This window comes from Schistocerca americana, chromosome 11, assembly GCF_021461395.2.
Source record: "Schistocerca americana isolate TAMUIC-IGC-003095 chromosome 11, iqSchAmer2.1, whole genome shotgun sequence".
Lineage (NCBI taxonomy): Eukaryota > Metazoa > Arthropoda > Insecta > Orthoptera > Acrididae > Schistocerca > Schistocerca americana.
In genome coordinates, this window is record NC_060129.1 from 5,306,267 (window position 1) to 5,328,629 (window position 22,363).

A 22,363-nucleotide genomic window follows, 5' to 3' on the forward strand; every position below is an offset into this window, starting at 1 on the left:
AATGCCGACTTAAGTAAAAGAGGACTGACACTCTAACATTCTATGATTTGAACCTCTCCTGCGAGTGCAGTTTTAGATTCCGATGCTTCACTTAAGGGTTACTGTATCCCTTGGACTTTCTTATTGACGATGAAACACAGAAATTGTATCCGAATTTAATACAAAAGGCACAATACCGACTCAAGTACCAGAGGAGTGACACTCTAATTTTCAATGATTTGAATCTCACCTGTGAGTCCAGTTTTAGACTCCGATGCTTCACTTCAGGTTTACTGTATCCCTTGGACCTTCTTATTGACGATGAAACACAGAAATTGCATCGGAATTAAATTCAAAAGGCACAATGCCGACCTAAGTAGAAGATGACTGACACTCTCACTTTCTATGATTTGTACCTCTCCTGTGAGTCCAGTTTTAGATTCTGATGCTTCACTTCAGGTTTACAGTATATCTTGCACCTTCTTATTGACGATGAAACACAGAAATTGCATCCGAATTTAATACAAAAGGCACAATGCCGACTTAAGTAAGAGAGGACTGACACTCTAGCATTCTATGATTTGAACCAATCATGTGAGTCCAGTTTTAGATTCCGATGCTTCACTTCAGGTTTACTGTATCCCTTGGACCTACTTATTGACGATGAAACACAGAAATTGCTTCCGAATTTAATACAAATGGCACAATGTCGACTTAAGTACAAGAGGACTGACACTCTCACTTTCTATGATTTGCCCCTCTCGTGTGATTCCAGTTTTAGATTCCGATGCTTCACTTCAGGTTTACAGTATACCTTGCACCTTCTTATTGACGATGAAACACAGAAATTGCATCCGAATTTAATACAAAAGGCACAATGCCGACTTAAGTACAAGAGGACTGACATTCTAACTTTCTGTGATTTGAACCTCTCCTGTGAGTCCAGTTTTAGTTTCCGATGCTTAACTTCAGGTTTACTGTATCCCTTGGACCTTCTTATTGACGATGAAACACAGAAATTGCATCCGAATTTAATACAAAAGGCACAATGCCGACTCAAGTAAAAGAGGACTGACACTCTAACATTCTATGACTTTAACTACTCCTGCGAGTCCAGTCTTAGATTCCGATGCTCCACTTAAGGTTTACTGTATCCTTTGCACCTTCTTTTTGACGATGAAACGCAGAAAATGCATCGGAATTAAATTCAAAAGGTACAATGCCGACCATAGTAGAAGTAGACTGACACTCTCATTTTCTATGATTTGAACATCTCCTGTGAGTCCAGTTTTAGATTCCGATGTTTCACTTCAGGTTTACTGTATACCTTGCACCTTCTTATTGACGATGAAACACAGAAATTGCATCGGAAATAAATTCAAAAGACACAATGCCGACTTAAGTACAAGAGGACTGACACTCTCACTTTCTATTATGTGAACCTCTCCTGTGAGTCCAGTCTTAGATTCCGATGCTTCACTTCAGGTTTACTGTATCCCTTGGACCTGCTTATTGACGATGAAACACAGAGTTTGCATCCGAATTTAATACAAAAGGTACAATGCCGACTTAAGTACAAGAGGACCGACACTCTAACTTTCTATGATTTGAACCTCTCCTGTGAGACCCGTTTTAGATTCCGATGCTTCACTTCAGGTTCACTGTATACCCTGCTCCTTCTTATTGACGATGAGACACAGAAATTGCATCCGAATTTAATACAGAAGGCACAATGCCGACATAAGTACACGATAACGGACATTCTAACTTTCTATGATTTGAACCTCTCATGTGAAATCAATTTTAGATTCCGATGCTTCACTTCAGGTTTACTGTATCCCTAAGACATTCTTATTGACAATGAAACACAGAAATTGCTCCCCAATTTAATACAAAAGCACAATACCGACTCAAGTACAACAGGAGTGACACTCTAACTTTCTATGATTTGAACCTCTCCTGTGAGTCCAGTTTTAGATTCCGATGCTTCACTTCAGGTTTATTGTATCCCTTGGACCTTCTTATTGACGATGAAACACAGAAATTGCATCCGAATTAAATTCAAAGATCACAATGCTGACTTAAGTACAAAAGGACTGACACTCTAACTTTCTATGCTTTGAACCTCTCCTGTGAGTACAGTTATAGATTCCGAAGCTTCACTTCAGGTTTACTGTATCCCTTGGACCTTCTTATTGACGATGAAACATAGAAATTGCATCCGAATTTAATACAAAAGGCACAATGGCGACTTAAGTACAAGACTACTGTCACTCTCAATTTCTATGATGCGAACCTCTCCTGTGAGTCCACTTTCAGATTCCGATGCTTCACTTCAGGTTTACTGCATACCTTGCACCATCTTATTGACGATGAAGCACATAAATTGCATCGGAATTAAATTCAAAATGCACAATACCGACTTAAGTACAAGAGGACTGACACTCTCACTTTCTGTGATTTGAACCTCTCCTATGAGTCCACTTTTAGATCCCGATGCTTCACTTCAGGTTTACTGTATACCTTGGACCTTTTTATTGACGATGAAACACAGAGTTTGCATCCAAATTTAATACAAAAGGTACAAAGCCGACTTAAGTACAAAAGGACATACACTCTTACTTTCTATGTTTTAACCTCTCCTGTGAGTCCGGTTTTAGATTCCGCTGTTTCACTTCAGGTTTACTGTATTCCTTGGACCGTCTTATTGACTATGAAACACAGGAATTGCATCCGAATTTAATACAAATGGCACTATGCCAACTTAAGTACAAGAGGACTGGCACTCTCTCTTTCTATGATTTGAACCTCTCCTGTGAGTCCGGTTTTAAATTCCGATGCTTCACTTCAGGTTTACTGTATACCTTGCACCTTCTTATTGACGATGAAACATAGAAATTGCATCGGAATTTAATGCAAAAGCCACAATGCCGACTTAAATAAAAGATGACTAACACTGTAACTTTCTATGATTTGAACCTCTCATGTGAGTCCAGTTTTAGATTGCGATGCTTCACTTCAGGTTTACAGTATACCTTGCACCTTCTTATTGACGATGAAACGCAGAAATTGCATCCCAATTTAATACAAAAGGCACAATGCCGACTTAAGTACAATAGGACTGACATTCTAACTTTCTATGATTTGAACCTCTCCTGTGAGTCCAGTTTTAGTTTCCGATGCTTCACTTCAGGTTTACTGTATCCCTTGGACCTTCTTATTGACGATGAAACTCAGAAATTGCATCCGAATTTAATACAAAAGGCACAATGCCGACTTAAGTAAAAGAGGACGGACACTCTAACATTCTATCATTTGAACCTCTCCTAAGAGTCCAGTTTTAGATTCCGATGCTTCACTTCAGGTTTACTGTATCCCTTGGACCTTCTTATTGAAGATGAAACACAGAAATTGCATCGGAATTAAATTCAAAACGCACAATGCCAACTTAAGTAAAAGAGGACTGACACTCTCACTTTCTATGATTTGAACCTCTCCTGTGAGTCCAGTTTTAGATTCCGATGCTTCACTTCAGGTTTACTGTATCCCTTGGACATTCTTATTGCCGATGAAACACAGAGTTTGCATCCGAATTTAATTTAAAAGGCACAATGCCGACTTAAGTACAAGAGGACTGACACTCTCACTTTCTATGATTTGAGCCTCTTCTGTGAGTCCAGTTTCAGATTCCGATGCGTCACTTCAGGTTTACTGTATACCTTGCAACTTCTTAATGACGATGAAACACAGAAATTGCATCGGAATTAAATTCAAAAGACACAATGCCGACTTAAGTACAAGAGGGCTGTCACTCTCACTTTCTATGATTTGAACCTCTCCTAAGAGTCCAGTTTTAGATTCCGATGCTTCACTTCAGGTTTACTGTATCCCTTGGACCTTCTTATTGAAGATGAAACACAGAAATTGCATCGGAATTAAATTCAAAACGCACAATGCCAACTTAAGTAAAAGAGGACTGACACTCTCACTTTCTATGATTTGAACCTCTCCTGTGAGTCCAGTTTTAGATTCCGATGCTTCACTTCAGGTTTACTGTATCCCTTGGACATTCTTATTGCCGATGAAACACAGAGTTTGCATCCGAATTTAATATAAAAGGCACAATGCCGACTTAAGTACAAGAGGACTGACACTCTCACTTTCTATGATTTGAGCCTCTTCTGTGAGTCCAGTTTCAGATTCCGATGCGTCACTTCAGGTTTACTGTATACCTTGCAACTTCTTAATGATGATGAAACACAGAAATTGCATCGGAATTAAATTCAAAAGACACAATGCCGACTTAAGTACAAGAGGGCTGTCACTCTCACTTTCTATAATTTGAACCTCTCCTGTGAGTCCAGTTATAGATTCCGATGCTTCAGTTTAGGTTTACTGTACACCTTGCACCTTCTTATTGACGATGAAACACAGATATTGCATCCGAATTTAATTCAAAAGGCACAATGCCGACATAAGTACAAGAGGAGTGACACCCTAACTTTCTATGATTTGAACCTCACCTGTGAGTCCAGTTTTAGATTCCGATGCTTCACTTCAGGTTTACTGTATCCCTTGGATTTTCTTATTGACGATGAAACACAAAAATTGCATCCGAATGTAATACAAATGGCGTAATACCAACTTAAGTACAAGAGGAGTGACACCCTAACTTTCTATGATTTGAACCTCTCCTGTGAGTCCAGTTTTAGATTCCGATGCTTCACTTCAGGTTTACTGTATACCTTTGACCAAATTATTGACGATGAAACACAGAAATTTTATCCGAATTTAATACAAATGGCACAATGCCGACTTAAGTACAAGAGGACTGACACTCTCACTCTCTATGATTTGAACCGCTCCTGTGAGTCCAGTTTTAGATTCTGATGCTTCACTTCAGGTTTACTGTATACCTTGCACCTTCTGATTGACGATGAAACACAGAAATTGCATTGGAATTTAATACAAAAGGCACAATGCCGACCTAAGTAAAAGAGTACTGACACTCTAACTTTCTATGATTTGAACCTCTCCAGTGAGTCCAGTTTTAGATTCCGATGCTTCACTTAAGGTTTACTGTATCCCTTGGACCTTCTTATTGACGATGAAAGACAGAAATTGCATCCGAATTTAATACAAAAGGCACAATACCGACTTAAGTACAAGAGGAGTGACATTTTAACTTTCTATGATTTGAATCTCTCCTGTGAGTCCACTTTTAGATTCCGATGCTACACTTCATGTTTACTGTATCCCTTGGACCTACTTATTGACGAAGAAACACAGAAATTGCATCGGAATTTAATTCAAAAGGCACAATGCCGACCTAAGTAGAAGAGGACTTACACTCTCACTTTCTATGATTTGAACCTCGCCTCTGAGCCCAGTTTCATATTCCGATGCGTCACTTCAGGTTTACTGTATACCTTGCACCTTCTTATTGACGATGAAACACAGAAAATGCATCGGAATTAAATTCAAAAGGCACAATGCCGATTTCAGTACAAGAGGACTGACACTCTCACTTTCTATGATTTGAACCTCTCCTGTGAGACCAGTTTTAGATTCCGATGCTTCACTTCAGGTTTACTGTATCCCTTGGACATTTTTATTGACGACGAAACACAGAGTTTGCATCCGAATTTATTACAAAAGGTACAATGCCAACTTAAGTACAAAAGGACTGACACTCTAACTTTCTATGATTTGAACCTCTCCTGTGAGTCCGGTTTAAGATTCCGATGCTTCACTTCAGGTTTACTGTATCCCTTGGACCTTCTTATTGACGATAAAACACATACATTGCGTCCGAATTTAATACAAAAGGCACAATACCGACTTAAGTACAAGAGGTGCGACACTCTAACTTTCTATGATTTGAAGCTCTCCTGTGTGCCCAGTTTTAGATTCCGATGTTTCACATCAGGTTTACTTATCCCTTGGACCTTCTTATTGACTATGAAACTCAGGAATTGCATCCGAATTTAATACAAATGGCACAATGCCGACTTAAGTACAAGAGGACTGACACTGTCACTTTCTATGATTTGAACTTTTCCTGTGAGTCCAGTTTTAGATTCCGATGTTTCACTTCTGGTTTACTGTATTCCTTGGACCTTCTTATTGACGATGAAACACAGAAATTGCACCCGAATTTAATACAAATGGCACAATGCCGACTTAAGTACAAGAGGACTGACTCTCTCACTTTCTATGCTTTGAACCTCTCCTGTGAGTCCAGTTTTAGATTCCGATGCTTCACTTCAGGTTTACTGTATCCCTTGGACCTTCTTATTGACGATGAAACAGAGAGTTTGCAACGGAATTTAATACAAAAGGCACAATGCCGACTTAAGTACAAGAGGACTGACACTCTAACTTTCTATGATTTGAACCCCTCCTGTGAGTCCAGTTTTAGATTCCGATGCTTCACTTCAGGTTTACTGTATCCCTTGGACCTTCTTATTGACGATGAAACACATAAATTGCATCGGAATTAAATTCAAAATGCACAATACCGACTTAAGTACAAGAGGACTGACACTCTCACTTTCTGTGATTTGAACCTCTCCTATGAGTCCACTTTTAGATCCCGATGCTTCACTTCAGGTTTACTGTATACCTTGGACCTTTTTATTGACGATGAAACACAGAGTTTGCATCCAAATTTAATACAAAAGGTACAATGCCGACTTAAGTACAAAAGGACATACACTCTTACTTTCTATGTTTGAACCTCTCCTGTGAGTCCGGTTTTAGAATCCGCTGTTTCACTTCAGGTTTACTGTATTCCTTGGACCATCTTATTGACTATGAAACACAGGAATTGCATCCGAATTTAATACAAATGGCACAATGCAAACTTAACTACAAGAGGACTGGCACTCTCTCTTTCTATGATTTGAACCTCTCCTGTGAGTCCGGTTTTAAATTCCGATGCTTCACTTCAGGTTTACTGTATACCTTGCACCTTCTTATTGACGATGAAACATAGAAATTGCATCGAAATTTAGTGCAAAAGCCACAATGCCGACTTAAATAAAAGATGACTAACACTGTAACTTTCTATGATTTGAACCTCTCATGTGAGTCCAGTTTTAGATTGCGATGCTTCACTTCAGGTTTACAGTATACCTTGCACCTTCTTATTGACGATGAAACGCAGAAATTGCATCCGAATTTAATACAAAAGGCACAATGCCGACTTAAGTACAAGAGGACTGACATTCTAACTTTCTATGATTTGAACCTCTCCTGTGAGTCCAGTTTTAGTTTCCGATGCTTCACTTCAGGTTTACTGTATCCCTTGGACCTTCTTATTGACGATGAAACACAGAAATTGCATCCGAATTTAATACAAAAGGCACAATGCCGACTTAAGTAAAAGGGAACGGACACTCTAACATTCTATGTTTTGAACCTCTCCTGCGAGTCCAGTTTTAGATTCCGATGCTTCACTTAAGGTTTACTGTATCCCTTGGACCCAGTTTTAGTTTCCGATACTTCACTTCAGGTTTACTATATCCCTGGGACCTTCTAATTGACGATGAAAAGACAGAAATTGCACCCGAATTTAATACAAAAGGCACAATGCCGACTTAAGTAAAACAGGACTGACACTCTAACATTCTATGATTTGAACCTCTCCTGCGAGTCCAGTTTTAGATTCCAATGCTTCACTTAAGGTTTACTGTATCCCTTGGACCTTCTTATTGACGATGAAACCCAGAAATTGCATCCGAATTTAATACAAAAGGCATAATACCGACTTAAGTACAAGAGGAGTGCACTCTAACTTTCTATGATTTGAATCTCTCCTGTGAGTCCAGTTTCAGATTCCGATGCTTCACATCAGGTTTACTGTATCCTTTGCACCTTCTTTTTGACGATGAAACACAGAAAATGCATCGGAATTAAATTCAAAAGGCACAATGCCGACCTAAGTAGAAGTGGACTGACACTCTCATTTTCTATGATTTGAACCTCTTCTGTGAGTCCAGTTTTAGATTCCGATGTTTCACTTCAGATTTACTGTATACGTTGCACCTTCTTATTGACGATGAAACACAGAAATTGCATCGGAAATAAATTCAAAAGACACAATGCCGACTTAAGTACAAGAGGACTGACACTCTCACTTTCTATGATGTGAACCTCTTCTGTGAGTCCAGTTTTATATTCCGATGCTTCACTTCAGGTTTACTGTATCCCTTGGACCTTCTTATTGACGATGAAACACAGATATTGCATCCCAATTTAATACAAATGCCACAATGCCGACATAAGTACAAGAGGACGGACACTCTCACTTTCTATGATTGGAACCTTTCCTGTGAGTAAAGTTTTCGATTCCGATGCTTCACTTCAGGTTTACTGTATCCCTTGGACCTTCTTATTGCCGATGAAACACTGAAATCCCACCCGAATTTAATACAAATGACACAAAGCTGACTTAAGTACAAGATGGCTGACACTCTCACTTTCTATGATTTGAACCTCTCCTAAGAGTCCAGTTTTAGATTCCGATGCTTCACTTCAGGTTTACTGTATCCCTTGGACCTTCTTATTGAAGATGAAACACAGAAATTGCATCGGAATTAAATTCAAAACGCACAATGCCAACTTAAGTAAAAGAGGACTGACACTCTCACTTTCTATGATTTGAACCTCTCCTGTGAGTCCAGTTTTAGATTCCGATGCTTCACTTCAGGTTTACTGTATCCCTTGGACATTCTTATTGCCGATGAAACACAGAGTTTGCATCCGAATTTAATATAAAAGGCACAATGCCGACTTATGTACAAGAGGACTGACACTCTCACTTTCTATGATTTGAGCCTCTTCTGTGAGTCCAGTTTCAGATTCCGATGCGTCACTTCAGGTTTACTGTATACCTTGCAACTTCTTAATGAAGATGAAACACAGAAATTGCATCGGAATTAAATTCTAAAGACACAATGCCGACTTAAGTACAAGAGGGCTGTCACTCTCACTTTCTATAATTTGAACCTCTCCTGTGAGTCCAGTTATAGATTCCGATGCTTCAGTTTAGGTTTACTGTACACCTTGCACCTTCTTATTGACGATGAAACACAGATATTGCATCCGAATTTAATTCAAAAGGCACAATGCCGACATAAGTACAAGAGGAGTGACACCCTAACTTTCTATGATTTGAACCTCTCCTGTGAGTCCAGTTTTAGATTCCGATGCTTCACTTCAGGTTTACTGTATCCCTTGGATTTTCTTATTGACGATGAAACACAAAAATTGCATCCGAATGTAATACAAATGGCGTAATACCAACTTAAGTACAAGAGGAGTGACACCCTAACTTTCTATGATTTGAACCTCTCCTGTGAGTCCAGTTTTAGATTCCGATGCTTCAATTCAGGTTTACTGTATACCTTTGACCAAATTATTGACGATGAAACACAGAAATTTTATCCGAATTTAATACAAATGGCACAATGCCGACTTAAGTACAAGAGGACTGACACTCTCACTCTCTATGATTTGAACCGCTCCTGTGAGTCCAGTTTTAGATTCTGTTGCTTCACTTCAGGTTTACTGTATATCTTGCACCTTCTGATTGACGATGAAACACAGAAATTGCATTGGAATTTAATACAAAAGGCACAATGCCGACCTAAGTAAAAGAGTACTGACACTCTAACTTTCTATGATTTGAACCTCTCCAGTGAGTCCAGTTTTAGATTCCGATGCTTCACTTAAGGTTTACTGTATCCCTTGGACCTTCTTATTGACGATGAAAGACAGAAATTGCATCCGAATTTAATACAAAAGGCACAATACCGACTTAAGTACAAGAGGAGTGACATTTTAACTTTCTATGATTTGAATCTCTCCTGTGAGTCCACTTTTAGATTCCGATGCTACACTTCATGTTTACTGTATCCCTTGGACCTACTTATTGACGAAGAAACACAGAAATAGCATCGGAATTTAATTCAAAAGGCACAATGCCGACCTAAGTAGAAGAGGACTTACACTCTCACTTTCTATGATTTGAACCTCGCCTCTGAGCCCAGTTTCAGATTCCGATGCGTCACTTCAGGTTTACTGTATACCTTGCACCTTCTTATTGACGATGAAACACAGAAAATGCATCGGAATTAAATTCAAAAGGCACAATGCCGACTTAAGTACAAGAGGACTGACACTCTCACTTTCTATGATTTTAACCTCTCCTGGGAGACCAGTTTTAGATTCCGTTGCTTCACTTCAGGTTTACTGTATCCCTTGGACATTTTTATTGACGACGAAACACAGAGTTTGCATCCGAATTTATTACAAAAGGTACAATGCCAACTTAAGTACAAAAGGACTGACACTCTAACTTTCTATGATTTGAACCTCTCCTGTGAGTCCGGTTTAAGATTCCGATGCTTCACTTCAGGTTTACTGTATCCCTTGGACCTTCTTATTGACGATAAAACACATACATTGCGTCCGAATTTAATACAAAAGGCACAATACCGACTTAAGTACAAGAGGTGCGACACTCTAACTTTCTATGATTTGAAGCTCTCCTGTGTGCCCAGTTTTAGATTCCGAAGTTTCACATCAGGTTTACTTATCCCTTGGACCTTCTTATTGACTATGAAACTCAGGAATTGCATCCGAATTTAATACAAATGGCACATTGCCGACTTAAGTACAAGAGGACTGACACTGTCACTTTCTATGATTGGAACTTTTCCTGTGAGTCCAGTTTTAGATTCCGATGCTTCACTTCTGGTTTACTGTATCCCTTGGACCTTCTTATTGACGATGAAAACAGAAATTGCATCCGAATTTAATACAAAAGGCACAATGGCGACTTAAGTACAAGAGGACTGACACTCTCACTTTCTATGATTTGAACCTCCCCTGTGAGTTCAGTTTTAGATTCCGATGTTTCACTTCAGGTTTACTATATCCCTTGGACCTTCTTATTGACGATGAAACACAGAAATTGCACCCGAATTTAATACAAATGGCACAATGCCGACTTAAGTACAAGAGGACTGACTCTCTCACTTTCTATGCTTTGAACCTCTCCTGTGAGTCCAGTTTTAGATTCCGATGCTTCACTTCAGGTTTACTGTATCCCTTGGACCTTCTTATTGACGATGAAACAGAGAGTTTGCAACGGAATTTAATACAAAAGGCACAATGCCGACTTAAGTACAAGAGGACTGACACTCTAACTTTCTATGATTTGAACCCCTCCTGTGAGTCCAGTTTTAGATTCCGATGCTTCACTTCAGGTTTACTGTATCCCTTGGACCTTCTTATTGACGATGAAACATAGAAATTGCATCCGAATTTAATACAAAAGGCACAATGGCGACTTAAGTACAAGACTACTGTCACTCTCAATTTCTATGATGCGATCCTCTCCTGTGAGTCCAGTTTCAGATTCCGATGCTTCACTTCAGGTTTACTGTATACCTTGCACCTTCTTACTGACGATGAAACATAGAAATTGCATCGGAATTTAATGCAAAAGCCACAATGCCGACTTAAATAAAAGATGACTAACACTGTAACTTTCTATGATTTGAACCTCTCATGTGAGTCCAGTTTTAGATTGCGATGCTTCACTTCAGGTTTACAGTATACCTTGCACCTTCTTATTGACGATGAAACGCAGAAATTGCATCCGAATTTAATACAAAAGGCACAATGCCGACTTAAGTACAAGAGGACTGACATTCTAACTTTCTATGATTTGAACCTCTCCTGTGAGTCCAGTTTTAGTTACCGATGCTTCACTTCAGGTTTACTGTATCCCTTGGACCTTCTTATTGACGATGAAACACAGAAATTGCATCCGAATTTAATACAAAAGGCACAATGCCGACTTAAGTAAAAGAGGACGGACACTCTAACATTCTATGTTTTGAACCTCTCCTGCGAGTCCAGTTTTAGATTCCGATGCTTCACTTAAGGTTTACTGTATCCCTTGGACCCAGTTTTAGTTTCCGATACTTCACTTCCGGTTTACTATATCCCTGGGACCTTCTAATTGACGATGAAACACAGAAATTGCACCCGAATTTAATACAAAAGGCACAATGCCGACTTAAGTAAAACAGGACTGACACTCTAACATTCTATGATTTGAACCTCTCCTGCGAGTCCAGTTTTAGATTCCAATGCTTCACTTAAGGTTTACTGTATCCCTTGGACCTTCTTATTGACGATGAAACCCAGAAATTGCATCCGAATTTAATACAAAAGGCATAATACCGACTTAAGTACAAGAGGAGTGCACTCTAACTTTCTATGATTTGAATCTCTCCTGTGAGTCCAGTTTCAGACTCCGATGCTTCACATCAGGTTTACTGTATCCTTTGCACCTTCTTTTTGACGATGAAACACAGAAAATGCATCGGAATTAAATTCAAAAGGCACAATGCCGACCTAAGTAGAAGTGGACTGACACTCTCATTTTCTATGATTTGAACCACTTCTGTGAGTCCAGTTTTAGATTCCGATGTTTCACTTCAGATTTACTGTATACGTTGCACCTTCTTATTGACGATGAAACACAGAAATTGCATCGGAAATAAATTCAAAAGACACAATGCCGACTTAAGTACAAGAGGACTGACACTCTCACTTTCTATGATGTGAACCTCTTCTGTGAGTCCAGTTTTATATTCCGATGCTTCACTTCAGGTTTACTGTATCCCTTGGACCTTCTTATTGACGATGAAACACAGATATTGCATCCCAATTTAATACAAATGCCACAATGCCGACATAAGTACAAGAGGACGGACACTCTCACTTTCTATGATTGGAACCTTTCCTGTGAGTCCAGTTTTCGATTCCGATGCTTCACTTCAGGTTTACTGTATCCCTTGGACCTTCTTATTGCCGATGAAACACTGAAATCCCATCCGAATTTAATACAAATGACACAAAGCTGACTTAAGTACAAGATGACTGACACTCTCACTTTCTATGATTTGAACCTCTCCTAAGAGTCCAGTTTTAGATTCCGATGCTTCACTTCAGGTTCACTGTATCCCTTGGACCTTCTTATTGAGGATGAAACACAGAAATTGCATCGGAATTAAATTCAAAACGCACAATGCCAACTTAAGTAAAAGAGGACTGACACTCTCACTTTCTATGATTTGAACCTCTCCTGTGAGTCCAGTTTTACATTCCGATGCTTCACTTCAGGTTTACTGTATCCCTTGGACATTCTTATTGCCGATGAAACACAGAGTTTGCATCCGAATTTAATATAAAAGGCACAATGCCGACTTATGTACAAGAGGACTGACACTCTCACTTTCTATGATTTGAGCCTCTTCTGTGAGTCCAGTTTCAGATTCCGATGCGTCACTTCAGGTTTACTGTATACCTTGCAACTTCTTAATGAAGATGAAACACAGAAATTGCATCGGAATTAAATTCAAAAGACACAATGCCGACTTAAGTACAAGAGGGCTGTCACTCTCACTTTCTATAATTTGAACCTCTCCTGTGAGTCCAGTTATAGATTCCGATGCTTCAGTTTAGGTTTACTGTACACCTTGCACCTTCTTATTGACGATGAAACACAGATATTGCATCCGAATTTAATTCAAAAGGCACAATGCCGACATAAGTACAAGAGGAGTGACACCCTAACTTTCTATGATTTGAACCTCTCCTGTGAGTCCAGTTTTAGATTCCGATGCTTCACTTCAGGTTTACTGTATCCCTTGGATTTTCTTATTGACGATGAAACACAAAAATTGCATCCGAATGTAATACAAATGGCGTAATACCAACTTAAGTACAAGAGGAGTGACACCCTAACTTTCTATGATTTGAACCTCTCCTGTGAGTCCAGTTTTAGATTCCGATGCTTCACTTCAGGTTTACTGTATACCATTGACCAAATTATTGACGATGAAACACAGAAATTTTATCCGAATTTAATACAAATGGCACAATGCCGACTTAAGTACAAGAGGACTGACACTCTCACTCTCTATGATTTGAACCGCTCCTGTGAGTCCAGTTTTAGATTCTGTTGCTTCACTTCAGGTTTACTGTATATCTTGCACCTTCTGATTGACGATGAAACACAGAAATTGCATTGGAATTTAATACAAAAGGCACAATGCCGACCTAAGTAAAAGAGTACTGACACTCTAACTTTCTATGATTTGAACCTCTCCAGTGAGTCCAGTTTTAGATTCCGATGCTTCACTTAAGGTTTACTGTATCCCTTGGACCTTCTTATTGACGATGAAAGACAGAAATTGCATCCGAATTTAATACAAAAGGCACAATACCGACTTAAGTACAAGAGGAGTGACATTTTAACTTTCTATGATTTGAATCTCTCCTGTGAGTCCACTTTTAGATTCCGATGCTACACTTCATGTTTACTGTATCCCTTGGACCTACTTATTGACGAAGAAACACAGAAATAGCATCGGAATTTAATTCAAAAGGCACAATGCCGACCTAAGTAGAAGAGGACTTACACTCTCACTTTCTATGATTTGAACCTCGTCTCTGAGCCCAGTTTCAGATTCCGATGCGTCACTTCAGGTTTACTGTATACCTTGCACCTTCTTATTGACGATGAAACACAGAAAATGCATCGGAATTAAATTCAAAAGGCACAATGCCGACTTAAGTACAAGAGGACTGACACTCTCACTTTCTATGATTTGAACCTCTCCTGTGAGACCAGTTTTAGATTCCGTTGCTTCACTTCAGGTTTACTGTATCCCTTGGACATTTTTATTGACGACGAAACACAGAGTTTGCATCCGAATTTATTACAAAAGGTACAATGCCAACTTAAGTACAAAAGGACTGACACTCTAACTTTCTATGATTTGAACCTCTCCTGTGAGTCCGGTTTAAGATTCCGATGCTTCACTTCAGGTTTACTGTATCCCTTGGACCTTCTTATTGACGATAAAACACATACATTGCGTCCGAATTTAATACAAAAGGCACAATACCGACTTAAGTACAAGAGGTGCGACACTCTAACTTTCTATGATTTGAAGCTCTCCTGTGTGCCCAGTTTTAGATTCCGAAGTTTCACATCAGGTTTACTTATCCCTTGGACCTTCTTATTGACTATGAAACTCAGGAATTGCATCCGAATTTAATACAAATGGCACATTGCCGACTTAAGTACAAGAGGACTGACACTGTCACTTTCTATGATTGGAACTTTTCCTGTGAGTCCAGTTTTAGATTCCGATGCTTCACTTCTGGTTTACTGTATCCCTTGGACCTTCTTATTGACGATGAAAACAGAAATTGCATCCGAATTTAATACAAAAGGCACAATGGCGACTTAAGTACAAGAGGACTGACACTCTCACTTTCTATGATTTGAACCTCCCCTGTGAGTTCAGTTTTAGATTCCGATGTTTCACTTCAGGTTTACTATATCCCTTGGACCTTCTTATTGACGATGAAACACAGAAATTGCACCCGAATTTAATACAAATGGCACAATGCCGACTTAAGTACAAGAGGACTGACTCTCTCACTTTCTATGCTTTGAACCTCTCCTGTGAGTCCAGTTTTAGATTCCGATGCTTCACTTCAGGTTTACTGTATCCCTTGGACCTTCTTATTGACGATGAAACAGAGAGTTTGCAACGGAATTTAATACAAAAGGCACAATGCCGACTTAAGTACAAGAGGACTGACACTCTAACTTTCTATGATTTGAACCCCTCCTGTGAGTCCAGTTTTAGATTCCGATGCTTCACTTCAGGTTTACTGTATCCCTTGGACCTTCTTATTGACGATGAAACATAGAAATTGCATCCGAATTTAATACAAAAGGCACAATGGCGACTTAAGTACAAGACTACTGTCACTCTCAATTTCTATGATGCGATCCTCTCCTGTGAGTCCAGTTTCAGATTCCGATGCTTCACTTCAGGTTTACTGTATACCTTGCAGCTTCTTACTGACGATGAAACATAGAAATTGCATCGGAATTTAATGCAAAAGCCACAATGCCGACTTAAATAAAAGATGACTAACACTGTAACTTTCTATGATTTGAACCTCTCATGTGAGTCCAGTTTTAGATTGCGATGCTTCACTTCAGGTTTACAGTATACCTTGCACCTTCTTATTGACGATGAAACGCAGAAATTGCATCCGAATTTAATACAAAAGGCACAATGCCGACTTAAGTACAAGAGGACTGACATTCTAACTTTCTATGATTTGAACCTCTCCTGTGAGTCCAGTTTTAGTTACCGATGCTTCACTTCAGGTTTACTGTATCCCTTGGACCTTCTTATTGACGATGAAACACAGAAATTGCATCCGAATTTAATACAAAAGGCACAATGCCGACTTAAGTAAAAGAGGACGGACACTCTAACATTCTATGTTTTGAACCTCTCCTGCGAGTCCAGTTTTAGATTCCGATGCTTCACTTAAGGTTTACTGTATCCCTTGGACCCAGTTTTAGTTTCCGATACTTCACTTCCGGTTTACTATATCCCTGGGACCTTCTAATTGACGATGAAACACAGAAATTGCACCCGAATTTAATACAAAAGGCACAATGCCGACTTAAGTAAAACAGGACTGACACTCTAACATTCTATGATTTGAACCTCTCCTGCGAGTCCAGTTTTAGATTCCAATGCTTCACTTAAGGTTTACTGTATCCCTTGGACCTTCTTATTGACGATGAAACCCAGAAATTGCATCCGAATTTAATACAAAAGGCATAACACCGACTTAAGTACAAGAGGAGTGCACTCTAACTTTCTATGATTTGAATCTCTCCTGTGAGTCCAGTTTCAGATTCCGATGCTTCACATCAGGTTTACTGTATCCTTTGCACCTTCTTTTTGACGATGAAACACAGAAAATGCATCGGAATTAAATTCAAAAGGCACAATGCCGACCTAAGTAGAAGTGGACTGACACTCTCATTTTCTATGATTTGAACCTCTTCTGTGAGTCCAGTTTTAGATTCCGATGTTTCACTTCAGATTTACTGTATACGTTGCACCTTCTTATTGACGATGAAACACAGAAATTGCATCGGAAATAAATTCAAAAGACACAATGCCGACTTAAGTACAAGAGGACTGACACTCTCACTTTCTATGATGTGAACCTCTTCTGTGAGTCCAGTTTTATATTCCGATGCTTCACTTCAGGTTTACTGTATCCCTTGGACCTTCTTATTGACGATGAAACACAGATATTGCATCCCAATTTAATACAAATGCCACAATGCCGACATAAGTACAAGAGGACGGACACTCTCACTTTCTATGATTGGAACCTTTCCTGTGAGTCCAGTTTTCGATTCCGATGCTTCACTTCAGGTTTACTGTATCCCTTGGACCTTCTTATTGCCGATGAAACACTGAAATCCCATCCGAATTTAATACAAATGACACAAAGCTGACTTAAGTACAAGATGACTGACACTCTCACTTTCTATGATTTGAACCTCTCCTAAGAGTCCAGTTTTAGATTCCGATGCTTCACTTCAGGTTCACTGTATCCCTTGGACCTTCTTATTGAGGATGAAACACAGAAATTGCATCGGAATTAAATTCAAAACGCACAATGCCAACTTAAGTAAAAGAGGACTGACACTCTCACTTTCTATGATTTGAACCTCTCCTGTGAGTCCAGTTTTACATTCCGATGCTTCACTTCAGGTTTACTGTATCCCTTGGACATTCTTATTGCCGATGAAACACAGAGTTTGCATCCGAATTTAATATAAAAGGCACAATGCCGACTTATGTACAAGAGGACTGACACTCTCACTTTCTATGATTTGAGCCTCTTCTGTGAGTCCAGTTTCAGATTCCGATGCGTCACTTCAGGTTTACTGTATACCTTGCAACTTGTTAAACACGATGAAACACAGAAATTGCATCGGAATTAAATTCAAAAGACACAATGCCGACTTAAGTACAAGAGGGCTGTCACTCTCACTTTCTATAATTTGAACCTCTCCTGTGAGTCCAGTTATAGATTCCGATGCTTCAGTTTAGGTTTACTGTACACCTTGCACCTTCTTATTGACGATGAAACACAGATATTGCATCCGAATTTAATTCAAAAGGCACAATGCCGACATAAGTACAAGAGGAGTGACACCCTAACTTTCTATGATTTGAACCTCTCCTGTGAGTCCAGTTTTAGATTCCGATGCTTCACTTCAGGTTTACTGTATCCCTTGGATTTTCTTATTGACGATGAAACACAAAAATTGCATCCGGATGTAATACAAATGGCGTAATACCAACTTAAGTACAAGAGGAGTGACACCCTAACTTTCTATGATTTGAACCTCTCCTGTGAGTCCAGTTTTAGATTCCGATGCTTCACTTCAGGTTTACTGTATACCTTTGACCAAATTATTGACGATGAAACACAGAAATTTTATCCGAATTTAATACAAATGGCACAATGCCGACTTAAGTACAAGAGGACTGACACTCTCACTCTCTATGATTTGAACCGCTCCTCTGAGTCCAGTTTTAGATTCTGATGCTTCACTTCAGGTTTACTGTATACCTTGCACCTTCTGATTGACGATGAAACACAGAAATTGCATTGGAATTTAATACAAAAGGCACAATGCCGACCTAAGTAAAAGAGTACTGACACTCTAACTTTCTATGATTTGAACCTCTCCAGTGAGTCCAGTTTTAGATTCCGATGCTTCACTTAAGGTTTACTGTATCCCTTGGACCTTCTTATTGACGATGAAAGACAGAAATTGCATCCGAATTTAATACAAAAGGCACAATACCGACTTAAGTACAAGAGGAGTGACATTTTAACTTCCTATGATTTGAATCTCTCCTGTGAGTCCACTTTTAGATTCCGATGCTACACTTCATGTTTACTGTATCCCTTGGACCTACTTATTGACGAAGAAACACAGAAATTGCATCGGAATTTAATTCAAAAGGCACAATGCCGACCTAAGTAGAAGAGGACTTACACTCTCACTTTCTATGATTTGAACCTCGCCTCTGAGCCCAGTTTCAGATTCCGATGCGTCACTTCAGGTTTACTGTATACCTTGCACCTTCTTATTGACGATGAAACACAGAAAATGCATCGGAATTAAATTCAAAAGGCACAATGCCGACTTAAGTACAAGAAGACTGACACTCTCACTTTCTATGATTTGAACCTCTCCTGTGAGACCAGTTTTAGATTCCGATGCTTCACTTCAGGTTTACTGTATCCCTTGGACATTTTTATTGACGATGAAACACAGAGTTTGCATCCGAATTTATTACAAAAGGTACAATGCCAACTTAAGTACAAAAGGACTGACACTCTAACTTTCTATGATTTGAACCTCTCCTGAGAGTCCGGTTTAAGATTCCGATGCTTCACTTCAGGTTTACTGTATCCCTTGGACCTTCTTATTGACGATAAAACACATACATTGCGTCCGAATTTAATACAAAAGGCACAATACCGACTTAAGTACAAGAGGTGCGACACTCTAACTTTCTATGATTTGAAGCTCTCCTGTGTGCCCAGTTTTAGATACCGATGTTTCACATCAGGTTTACTTATCCCTTGGACCTTCTTATTGACTATGAAACTCAGGAATTGCATCCGAATTTAATACAAATGGCACAATGCCGGCTTAAGTACAAGAGGACTGACACTGTCACTTTCTATGATTTGAACTTTTCCTGTGAGTCCAGTTTTAGATTCCGATGCTTCACTTCTGGTTTACTGTATCCCTGGGACCTTCCTATTCACGATGAAACACAGAAATTGCACCCGAATTTAATACAAAAGGCACAATGCCGACTTAAGTAAAAGAGGACGGACACTCTAACATTCTATGTTTTGAACCTCTCCTGCGAGTCCAGTTTTAGATTCCGATGCTTCACTTAAGGTTTACTGTATCCCTTGGACCCAGTTTTAGTTTCCGATACTTCACTTCCGGTTTACTATATCCCTGGGACCTTCTAATTGACGATGAAACACAGAAATTGCACCCGAATTTAATACAAAAGGCACAATGCCGACTTAAGTAAAACAGGACTGACACTCTAACATTCTATGATTTGAACCTCTCCTGCGAGTCCAGTTTTAGATTCCAATGCTTCACTTAAGGTTTACTGTATCCCTTGGACCTTCTTATTGACGATGAAACCCAGAAATTGCATCCGAATTTAATACAAAAGGCATAATACCGACTTAAGTACAAGAGGAGTGCACTCTAACTTTCTATGATTTGAATCTCTCCTGTGAGTCCAGTTTCAGATTCCGATGCTTCACATCAGGTTTACTGTATCCCTTGGACCTTCTTATTGCCGATGAAACACTGAAATCCCATCCGAATTTAATACAAATGACACAAAGCTGACTTAAGTACAAGATGACTGACACTCTCACTTTCTATGATTTGAACCTCTCCTAAGAGTCCAGTTTTAGATTCCGATGCTTCACTTCAGGTTCACTGTATCCCTTGGACCTTCTTATTGAGGATGAAACACAGAAATTGCATCGGAATTAAATTCAAAACGCACAATGCCAACTTAAGTAAAAGAGGACTGACACTCTCACTTTCTATGATTTGAACCTCTCCTGTGAGTCCAGTTTTACATTCCGATGCTTCACTTCAGGTTTACTGTATCCCTTGGACATTCTTATTGCCGATGAAACACAGAGTTTGCATCCGAATTTAATATAAAAGGCACAATGCCGACTTATGTACAAGAGGACTGACACTCTCACTTTCTATGATTTGAGCCTCTTCTGTGAGTCCAGTTTCAGATTCCGATGCGTCACTTCAGGTTTACTGTATACCTTGCAACTTCTTAATGAAGATGAAACACAGAAATTGCATCGGAATTAAATTCAAAAGACACAATGCCGACTTAAGTACAAGAGGGCTGTCACTCTCACTTTCTATAATTTGAACCTCTCCTGTGAGTCCAGTTATAGATTCCGATGCTTCAGTTTAGGTTTACTGTACACCTTGCGCCTTCTTATTGACGATGAAACACAGATATTGCATCCGAATTTAATTCAAAAGGCACAATGCCGACATAAGTACAAGAGGAGTGACACCCTAACTTTCTATGATTTGAACCTCTCCTGTGAGTCCAGTTTTAGATTCCGATGCTTCACTTCAGGTTTACTGTATCCCTTGGATTTTCTTATTGACGATGAAACACAAAAATTGCATCCGAATGTAATACAAATGGCGTAATACCAACTTAAGTACAAGAGGAGTGACACCCTAACTTTCTATGATTTGAACCTCTCCTGTGAGTCCAGTTTTAGATTCCGATGCTTCACTTCAGGTTTACTGTATACCTTTGACCAAATTATTGACGATGAAACACAGAAATTTTATCCGAATTTAATACAAATGGCACAATGCCGACTTAAGTACAAGAGGACAGACACTCTCACTCTCTATGATTTGAACCGCTCCTGTGAGTCCAGTTTTAGATTCTGTTGCTTCACTTCAGGTTTACTGTATATCTTGCACCTTCTGATTGACGATGAAACACAGAAATTGCATTGGAATTTAATACAAAAGGCACAATGCCGACCTAAGTAAAAGAGTACTGACACTCTAACTTTCTATGATTTGAACCTCTCCAGTGAGTCCAGTTTTAGATTCCGATGCTTCACTTAAGGTTTACTGTATCCCTTGGACCTTCTTATTGACGATGAAAGACAGAAATTGCATCCGAATTTAATACAAAAGGCACAATACCGACTTAAGTACAAGAGGAGTGACATTTTAACTTTCTATGATTTGAATCTCTCCTGTGAGTCCACTTTTAGATTCCGATGCTACACTTCATGTTTACTGTATCCCTTGGACCTACTTATTGACGAAGAAACACAGAAATAGCATCGGAATTTAATTCAAAAGGCACAATGCCGACCTAAGTAGAAGAGGACTTACACTCTCACTTTCTATGATTTGAACCTCGTCTCTGAGCCCAGTTTCAGATTCCGATGCGTCACTTCAGGTTTACTGTATACCTTGCACCTTCTTATTGACGATGAAACACAGAAAATGCATCGGAATTAAATTCAAAAGGCACAATGCCGACTTAAGTACAAGAGGACTGACACTCTCACTTTCTATGATTTGAACCTCTCCTGTGAGACCAGTTTTAGATTCCGTTGCTTCACTTCAGGTTTACTGTATCCCTTGGACATTTTTATTGACGACGAAACACAGAGTTTGCATCCGAATTTATTACAAAAGGTACAATGCCAACTTAAGTACAAAAGGACTGACACTCTAACTTTCTATGATTTGAACCTCTCCTGTGAGTCCGGTTTAAGATTCCGATGCTTCACTTCAGGTTTACTGTATCCCTTGGAC